At 38.8% G+C, this 9,959-nt stretch overlaps 1 protein-coding gene across 1 annotated transcript in view; it reads left to right on the top strand.

The window, feature by feature from the left end:
- The window catches only part of gemin5 (gem (nuclear organelle) associated protein 5), an 851,612-nt gene that overhangs the window by 639,592 nt on the left and 202,061 nt on the right, over positions 1–9,959 (top strand). The window lies entirely within an intron of this gene.

The raw sequence follows: 9,959 nt of genomic DNA, 5'->3' as shown, positions 1-9,959 counted from the left end.
TTATTTCTGACTTGCTTTGACAATGTAAAGTAAACATTTCCCATCATGTCAATAAAGCCTCTTTGAATTGAATTGAATTGACACCATATCCCATAATCCCAGCCAGATGCCTTTCGCATTAAAGGAGAATTCCGGACAAATTAAGTGTTATCTTTGATGTCTCGTTACTCACCTAACGACTTGAAAAGTGGCGTTCTTTTTTTCCATATATTCCCCTGTCGTCATTTTTTAAACCCCCTCCGTTGTCATAATGGGAGCGCGTGGGTAAGGGAAATTCGTCTATTATAACCGACGCAAAGTTGTTTTTTTCTCTACTAGTATTCATAGTAGAGTCTCATGATAGTCAAACATGCGTTGAAACTATCTGCGAGGCTGCCGTCAATGGCGAACGATTTAACACTGGTTGCTTGTTTCCAGAATTTGGCAACACGAGTTGCCAGGTTCTGGAAGAAACAAGCATGAATACTAGTAGAGAAAAATGACGACAGGGGAATATATGGAAAAAAAGAACGCCATTTTTCAAGTCGTTAGGTGAGTAACGAGACATCAAAGATAACACTTAATTTGTCCGGAATTCTCCTTTAACTGGGGTAATTTGGGGTCGTGTCAGTCTGAAAACAAAAGGATACGGAAACGGTGCCTTTATGTGTGCAATAACCGGATATAGTAGGCGGGCTCTAAACCGGATCAGAGCACTGAGGTTTCCACAGGTACTGATTGATCCTGGACATTCCTGGTGACGTTAGTGGCGCTATTTGTGAACCGTCTTCAGTGTTGCCATGTCCGCTTATTATAAGCAACTTTGGGCTTGTTTTTCTTGTTAGTGGCTTGTAAATATTGGTAGATGCAGGTTACGTTTTTTTTGGGCTTGTTTCTAAAGTGTACTTGCTTATTTAGGCCTGTTTACTAATGTTTTAATTATAATTTAAACCAGTGGTTCTCAAATATTTTCATAAAGGTTTTGTGCCACAGGGAGCATTTGGTTGTTAGAATGTTTCAAAACATATTCCAAATATTCCACATTTTATTGCAAAGGTTTTTGAAAAAAATTGATCTACAAGCTCAAAACACGTCACATAGCCGAGGCTAACTGCTCATGTGAACTAAGTTGCTTCTTTCGGGCTTGTTTTCCTAGGGCTGGTTGATTATTTCTCTCACAAAATATGGCAACGCTGGCTGTCTCGTTCAGAGCCAATTCAACTAAGGGGCACGTTCGAAAATTACGCACCGGAGCACACGTCACTCGCCTATTAGTTTGTATTGGCCAGTGAGCTCAGTGCTGTATTTTCGAACGCAAGTAAAACGTGTATTTTTTAAACAGTGTCATCTTTAAGCAGCAGGAGGACGTTAGCAGCTCAACCACTGAAACTAAGCAGGTAAGATGAACAAACACACTTTATGTTTACTTTGTTTTGTGTTAACTCATTATCAATGGTGGAAGAAGAATTCACATTTTGTACTTATGTAAACGTATCAATACTACAATGTAGAAATAATGTATTTGTATTTGAGTACATGTACTTAGTTACTTTCCACCACTGCTCATCATTGAAGATGAAAAAAGTAGCCTATTTCATCCATTTGTCTAGATTCATCTAAATGTTCTTATAGCTGCTAGTTTACTAATATTATTGTGATCATAAACACTACCAGCAGCTCCTATAGCAGCAGCAGAAAGACATTATTGTTTTGTTGATGTTTGTTGATGATGTGACATGATGTCACTATTATAAAGTAACTTTACATTATCACTGTAGTGTGTGTAAGTAAGTGTATACTTTACATTATCACTGTAGTGTGTGTTAGTAAGTGTATACTTTACATTATCACTGTAGTGTGTGTAAGTAAGTGTATACTTTACATTATCACTGTAGTGTGTGTAAGTAAGTGTATACTTTACATTATCACTGTAGTGTGTGTTGTTAGTAAGTATATACTTTACATTATCACTGTAGTGTGTGTTAGTAAGTGTATACTTTACATTATCACTGTAGTGTGTGTGTTAGTAAGTGTATACTTTACATTATCACTGTAGTGTGTGTAAGTAAGTGTATACTTTACATTATCACTGTAGTGTGTGTTAGTAAGTGTATACTTTACATTATCACTGTAGTGTGTGTTGTTAGTAAGTATATACTTTACATTATCACTGTAGTGTGTGTAAGTAAGTGTATCACTGACTTACATGATCAGTTATCTGTGTTTTATAACAGTGGATAATCTACATTTAGGCAGTAAGGTGTAAATGTAGCTAAGCTTGTAAATGAGCAGGATTTGAACTCTGCCCACATTAATGTATGCAATGTATATTATTATAATCGATTTCACTTTCCCCATAAAGCAGGGGTCTTCAATAGGGGGTCCGGGACCCCTAGGGGATCCTCAGAGTTACTACAGGGAGGCCGCCAAATCTTTGTGTGATAGGATTTGATTTTACATGAACCACTTGAACCTAGAATCCCTATTCTGAGGAGAACAAAGAGGTTAAAGAGGGAAAAAAGAGCAGACCAAGTACAGAGTGAAAGGTCAACTTTACTAAGTATTGAGGGTTTAAGTGGTTAAATCATGAAAATACACATCAACATGAATCCAACACAACACTGATGATAGTGCTATCAAACAAGTCTATGAAATCTAGTGATTGAAAAAGTTTAATCTGCAACGCAATATGTATATAGTGGGGGTCCCTGTTTCATCTCTCTCTTAGCTAGGGGGTCAAAAACATTGAAGACCCCTGTCATTAAGTCAACCATTATTCAAGCCTTACTGGTCACCCAGTCGTAGGTGTACAGGGAGTAGAGAAAGGGGGGCTCAGGAGTTAGGACACATCCCTGGGGGGCTCCTGTGTTGAGGGTCAGGGGGGTAGAGGGCTTAGATCCCATCCTCAGCACCACCTGTCATCGTTCTGACAGAAAGCTGCACAGGCTCTGGTTGTATCTAGTTTTTAATGATATTCAATGTCTTCATTTCAGATCAGTCTGTGGAGTCCAGACTGTAGGTGAAGATGATCTCTCCAGACTCAGCCAGGGCCGTTTCTGACCTCGGTAAGTTTCATGCTCTCTTTCTATATTTTATGTTTTTCTGTTCTGTTGTATGGCTGTTTAAATATCTCATTTGCACTATAAAATAATCATGGAAATAAATACCATGACAACGATCATTTATCCTTATATGCATAGCCATCATTAAAACATAGTTGATCATGCTTTTAGTCTCTGAGCACCATATTCAAAAGCACATCCTCTTTTGCGCAAATGCAATACAAAAGAATAACTGCATAACTGTTCTTCCCTTAGACACCCTGCACATGGTTGTGTGTAAAGAGGTTTCTGAACAGGAGAGGAGCACCAGTCTGGTAAAGGAGGAACCAGAGCCTCCACACATTAAAGAGGAACAGGAGGAGAGGAGCACCAGTCTGGTCAAGGAGGAACTAGAACTTCCACACATTAAAGAGGAACAGGAGGAGAGGAGCACCAGTCTGGTCAAGGAGGAACTAGAACATCCACACATTAAAGACGAACAGGAGGAGTTACTTCTAAGACCAGAGGAGCCTGAAGGATCAATGATGACATCACTAGCAGTGAAACATGAAAAAGAAGATGAAGAAGAAGAAGAAGAAGACAACTCTTCACACTATTATGACATTGAAGTTGAACTTGAATCTGACTCTGAAGTCACTGAAGACAGTGATGACTGGGAGGAGACCAGTGGAGGTCAGTCAGCTTTAAACACTGAAATCACACAAGACACTAAATGTGGAAGGACACATAATGTCATTGAGCAACAAGCTGTCCCAGGACCTGAAATCATCAAAACAAACTCAGTTTAGTTGTACAGAGTGCGGCTAAACTAAACAGTGAAGTCATAGAGTGTAACATAAATTTTAGTAGCCTGTAGTTGTAAAGCTCTTATCAAAATACCCTGATTCGGTTAGTTAATAAAACTGGTATTCTGCAAAAATACATACCTTTACTTATGAAGTTTGTAGCTAAACATTCATTTAAAAAATACATTTTAAGTTACACATGAAATGTATATCAAAACAAATTGTATAAAGCAAGTTCAGAAGCAACTCATGTGGATTCATACAGGAAATAATCTGTTACTGTAGTTGAACAGGAGACTTAGAAGAAGAATTGAGTGATTGATATGAATGATATAGTATAATCAGAAGCTCAGACAAAAAATAACCGAAAGATTACTAATATGGATTTACAAAAACAGCAACTCTCTTTATTGAAGAATGGACGATTACACAAAAATTGACTAATTGACTAATCTGTGGACTAATCTGTGGACCGATAGATCAGTCGAACACTAAATTCAGTAACACAGACCAAGTGATGACATGTAATAATTTCACATAACGTCATGATTTCTTATTTTTCCACACTTTTCTCCTTCCTAGGTAATATATCTTATTTATCGCCATATGTGAGCCCTGTGACATCTAACAGTCCTGCTGCCAAGTCACAACACCCACAAAGAGATGAACCTTCCACTTCTCTTCTGGCTAATATGAATCCAACAGCGGTGGTCCTTCACAAACTCCCTCTGAACATGGTTCACCAGGCTCTCCATCCACCAGCACCCCTGCAGCAATGCAGCAGTGATGAGGAGGAGAATGTTAATCATTCTGACACGATGTGGGAACCAAAAGACGACGGGGGCAACGACTCTGACTCTGATTGGTCGTACTCCCGCTCAAAGTCCCGGTCAAAAAAGAAGAGAAAGAAGCAGAAGAAAGGCAGAAAACTCAACGAAGATGATACTTCAAAGACACAGACGTCACAAGCCAACACCAACGGTAACTGATAATATATTCATCACATAGCACAGATATTTCATACATTCTGTTTATTGATACTGTTGATTACAGGAATATGTTGTCCTGTCTTTTTCATCTGTTTCTATCTCCTCACCTCAGTTGTGAAGTGTGCAGCCCCAGAATCTAAGAGGACAGACAGAACTGGTCAGGAGAGACACTCTTCACCTCGGCCAACTGATGAAGAAGAGGATGAAGGTGAGGAGTGGAGTCCTTGTCTGTCTGGTATTGCTACACTGATACCACATTGTACAACTGTATTTAAAGGGTTATATCTCATTTTAAAACACACATTTTAATGGGACTCGTCGTGAACTTGTAGAGCAGCTATTTTCGTCCCAGACAAGCTAGGGTCCATGTGGTTAATACACATAAACAACGCACACTGTAGCCCAGCCTTTCAATACAACAACACACATATGAGCTCCTTCTCTGGGAATATACATTACAGTCATTTAGCAGACGCTTTTATCCAAAGCGACTTACAACTTACAATAAGTAAATAATGTAGTGTTTTTCCTACATGCCTTGTGAAAAGAACAGATTTACAAGCTAACTGGGGACGATCTGATTATATTTTTTAACGGTATGCCATTTATATACAGTATACAGTTCCAGAATATAATCACGCAATTGTAAGTTAGTAGCCAAAACATTTTAGCGTATAATTACCGGTAGTAATTAAACAGTTCTACAATGTTATCCAGCAGACATTATTTTGTTTTCTCCCAGAATTCTACAAGTTGGGTTGTTAGACAGCGATGCTGAGCCTACTAACCTACATTTCAACAATACATTGTTTTAAATTGAAATGTAATTTTTTTATTTGTTTTTGTTTTGCTATTTCATAAAAAGCACTGTGTGTATTACAGCCTTGTGTAACCTTACACAATTAATATTAATAATAATATAATTGTTATTATTCAATTAATAATAGCTCCAGTACGTCAATATCAGTATTGGGAAATATCCAACTCGGGACTGAAAAAAAAGTGTATAGCTGCATCTCTACCTAATTATAATAATATAATAATATTATATTATAAATATGTTATTTTTTTAGCTTGATGTATAAACTAAGTTAAATGAAGCTGTATGTATCTACATTTTGTAGTGACTGATTAGTTATTTTTCAGTACTTGATGGTATTGGAGCAGTTCGGTCAGTGCCATTCAGTACCCAGGCCTAGAAGCCAGGGATAAATACTTAACTTCAAACAGCCTCCAGGTTTTTACATCAAGCACATCATTATGTGACTGTTTTTCAGGTTGTGTCTGTACTCACTATTTTAATCTCTCTCTCTCTCTCTCTCTCTCTCTCTCGCTCTCTCTCTCTCTCTCTCTCTCTCTCTCGCTCTCTCTCTCTCGCTCTCTCTCTCTCTCTGTCTCTCTCTCTCTCTCTCTCACAGGAGACACAGATGAACCAACATCTTCCAGTCATCAACACATTACAGAGACTGTAAGTCAACCAGGAGAAGTAAAGCCAAATCAGCTGAATTTCACAGGAAAGAAACCCCACATCTGTAAACTGTGTGACAAGAGTTTCTTTCGTCCAAGTGGCCTGAAGGAACACCAGCGTGTCCACACTGGAGAAAGACCTTTTCACTGTAAACACTGTGACAAAAGTTTCAGTCATTCAGGCAGTCTTAATATGCACCAGCGTGTCCACACTGGAGAAAAACCTTTCCACTGTAAACATTGTAACAAAAGTTTCAGTGTGTCATGTAATCTTAATATGCACCAGCGTGTCCACACTGGAGAAAAACCTTTCCATTGTAAACATTGTAACAAAAGTTTCAGTCAGCCAGGCGATCTTAAGAGACACCAGCGTATCCACACTGGAGAAAAACCTTTCCACTGTAAACAGTGTAACAAAAGTTTCAGTCAGTCAGGTCATCTTAATGCGCACCAGCGTGGCCACACTGGAGAAAAACCTTTCCATTGTAAACATTGTGACAAAAGTTTCAATGAGTCAGGCCATCTTAAGAAACACCAGCGTCTCCACACTGGAGAAAAACCTTTCCACTGTAAACACTGTGACAAAAGTTTCAGTCAGTCAGGCAGTCTTAATATGCACCAGCGTGTCCACACTGGAGAAAAACCTTTCCACTGTAAACATTGTAACAAAAGTTTCAGGCAGTCAGGCGATCTTAAGAATCACCAGCGTGTCCACACTGGAGATAAACCTTTCAACTGTAAACTTTGTAACAAAAGTTTCAGTGTGTCATGTAATCTTAATAAGCACCAGCGTGTCCACACTGGAGAAAAACCTTTCCATTGTAAACATTGTAACAAAAGTTTCAGTCAGCCAGGCGATCTTAAGAGACACCAGCGTATCCACATGGGGAAAAACCTTTCCACTGTAAACAGTGTAACAAAAGTTTCAGTCAGTCAGGTCATCTTAATGCGCACCAGCGTCTCCACACTGGAGAAAAACCTTTCCACTGTAAACACTGACAAAAAAAATCCGTGAGTCAGGTCATCTTAATGCGCACCAGCGTGTCCACACTGGAGAAAAACCTTTCCATTGTAAACACTGTGACAATAGTTTCAATGAGTCAGTCAATCTTAAGAATCACCAGCGTGTCCACACTGGAGAAAAAAACATTCCACTTTAAACAGTGTAACAAGAGTTTCAATTCAGTTGCTCACTAGTATGGTCAATTAAAGAACTCCATGTTGGTACGGAGGTGGTTAGACAAAATATAAAAGCAAAATAATTTAGAAATGAATACTGAAACTATTAATACTACAACTATGTTCTACCTTTTCTCCCACACACTTGTTAAGTCATGTAGTTTCTGCACTTAAAGTATTATCCCGTACTCTGGCTTTATTTTTTTTACAAGGTTTGTGATGGCCTCATAGGTTCCCTGTGGTCATTAGGAATTTCTTATTAAGGCCTCAAAATGTTACAATTGATAAGACAAAACAAAGAAAATGATTTTAAGAGATTGTACAGTTGACCATAACTAAATGTTCTATGGTACATATTAAACATTAATGATACTTTCACATGTTAGACTACATCTTGTGTTGAATTGTTTTAATTTGTTGCCTGAATAAAACCGATACATACGATACCATTGTTATACACACTGTTGTGAAAGCTTGCAGTAGAGAGGAATGTCTCTGCCTGCATTGTTGGTGGAAACTGTATTGTGTACAGCAGGGTACCCAGCTTTGCCCGGGTTATTGCACAGGTGTAATAGGCTCAAAGTACTTGGATGCCAGTCTATGACATCACTACTATGACATCACTCATCTCCATAATTGGGTTCCACATTTTCCTCTCCGTTCACGTCTGGTGTAACAAGTTTTAGAAATGTAAAATATCTCTATCTCTCTATAAATGCACTTCATCTCTTCATGTATCGTACTGTATGTGCATATCTATCCGTCACGTATCTCTGAAACGTTAGACCGATCAACTTCAAACTTGGTGTGTGACGTATCACCGAGGATCCAAGCGAGTGCGGTGCCCTGTGATCTACGAGCAGATCTACTAGCTTCCAGCGTGTCACGACTCACTATGCAACGCGTTGTGAGATTGTAGATCTGCTATTTTCAGTATTATTTATATTTTTAACTTTGTAATTCGTTCTTGTGTGTAGTACAGTACAAGTATGAAAACATGTTTTGAATACCTAAAAGTATATTTTTTAAATCAAGTACTCCCAGTACTTAAGTACAAATTTAGACACTAGTATAGAGCCCTGAGGGACTCCGGTCAACCATAAAGGGTTTATGAGGTTAAACAAATGACCCCCACCCTAAGACACACTGCAGTAAACTAATGCTGCACTGACCTCTACAGGTACAAACTGTCAACTAGGTTGCATTACTGGCCACACCTCAGTTGTGATAATACCTGGTTTTCCTCATGTCAATAGTTAAACAGTTTAGTCCTGAGGAGGATGGCTTTTTGCATAACTGTAGTCCAGAAGTTTCAATAGAAATGGAAGTTGGAAACATTTTCAACCGAGTGTCCTTACACCAGTCTTTTCAAATACTAAATGTCCAAAACAAAATCACACCCTGTGTGAAGTGGGCGGTGTCTTGCTAGCTAATCACAATACTGAATGGAGTCAACCAATCATGTACAAAGAATGAATACATTTATTGAAACACTGTTTATGATGGAAGAAACCATAACTTGAAAAAAACCAATTTATGGTTTTTTTTAAAGTTATGTTTTCTTATATAGGGCTATGCACATGTGTCATGTGACACTGGCCAATCACAGTCCTGAATAGACTGTGATTGGCCAATCACGGTGCATTGTACAAATTGTACAAATAAAATTGTACAAGAATTGTACAAATATCCAAACCTCACCTATAGGGGCGGTTTCACCGCCCAAAAAGAAAATACTACAAACTAGAAAAAGTGCTCCTCTCCTCGGAGCACAGGTGTCCGCCAGGTCAGGTAGGTTATTGTGGGGCAGCAATGTTCGGAATTCGCCAATCAGGATGGAATATGAAAAATCGGATGGAACCATCTTGATCACTTGACTATAGAGACAATGGGTACCGATTTGCATGATGTTTGAATTTGTAGGAGTAATATAAAAAAGAAAAGTGTTGCAAAATCGGCCTCCTGGTGGCGCTATAATAGGGCAATGTTAAAAGGGTGGCATTTGTTCTTCAACGTAGTGCGTGCAAAGTGTCAACGCAATCGGACGCTGCATTCATGATTTGTGGCATTTTGTTCAAAACGGGCCACTCCTGCAAACTTTAGATGTCAATGTTAGCCAATCAGGATGGAATATGAAAAATGAAACAGATCCATCTTGATCACATGACTATAGAGATCATGTTTACCGATTTGCGTGAAATTTGGATACATTCTGAAGGCTTAATATCAAAAAATGTGTTTTACATAAGTCGGCCTCCTGGTGGCGCAATGAAAGGCAAATGTGAAAAATGCAGGGCAGTTGTTTTTCCTTGGCCTCTAGGGAGTGTGCGTGCAAAGTTTCACGCAGATCGGTGCAGTTATAGTTAAAAACACAAATCTGCCTTTTATAGCGCCACCATGAGGCTGATTTGAAAATGTTCAAGTGGCATTTCTTCCTCGGCCTAGTGGGAATGTATGTGTGAAATCTCACGGAAATCGCAAGCTGCGTTCATGATTTG

Source organism: Gymnoscopelus braueri, assembly GCF_963280865.1.
Source record: "Gymnoscopelus braueri genome assembly, chromosome: 8".
NCBI lineage: Eukaryota > Metazoa > Chordata > Actinopteri > Myctophiformes > Myctophidae > Gymnoscopelus > Gymnoscopelus braueri.
This window is presented reverse-complemented; position numbering and strand designations above follow the sequence as displayed.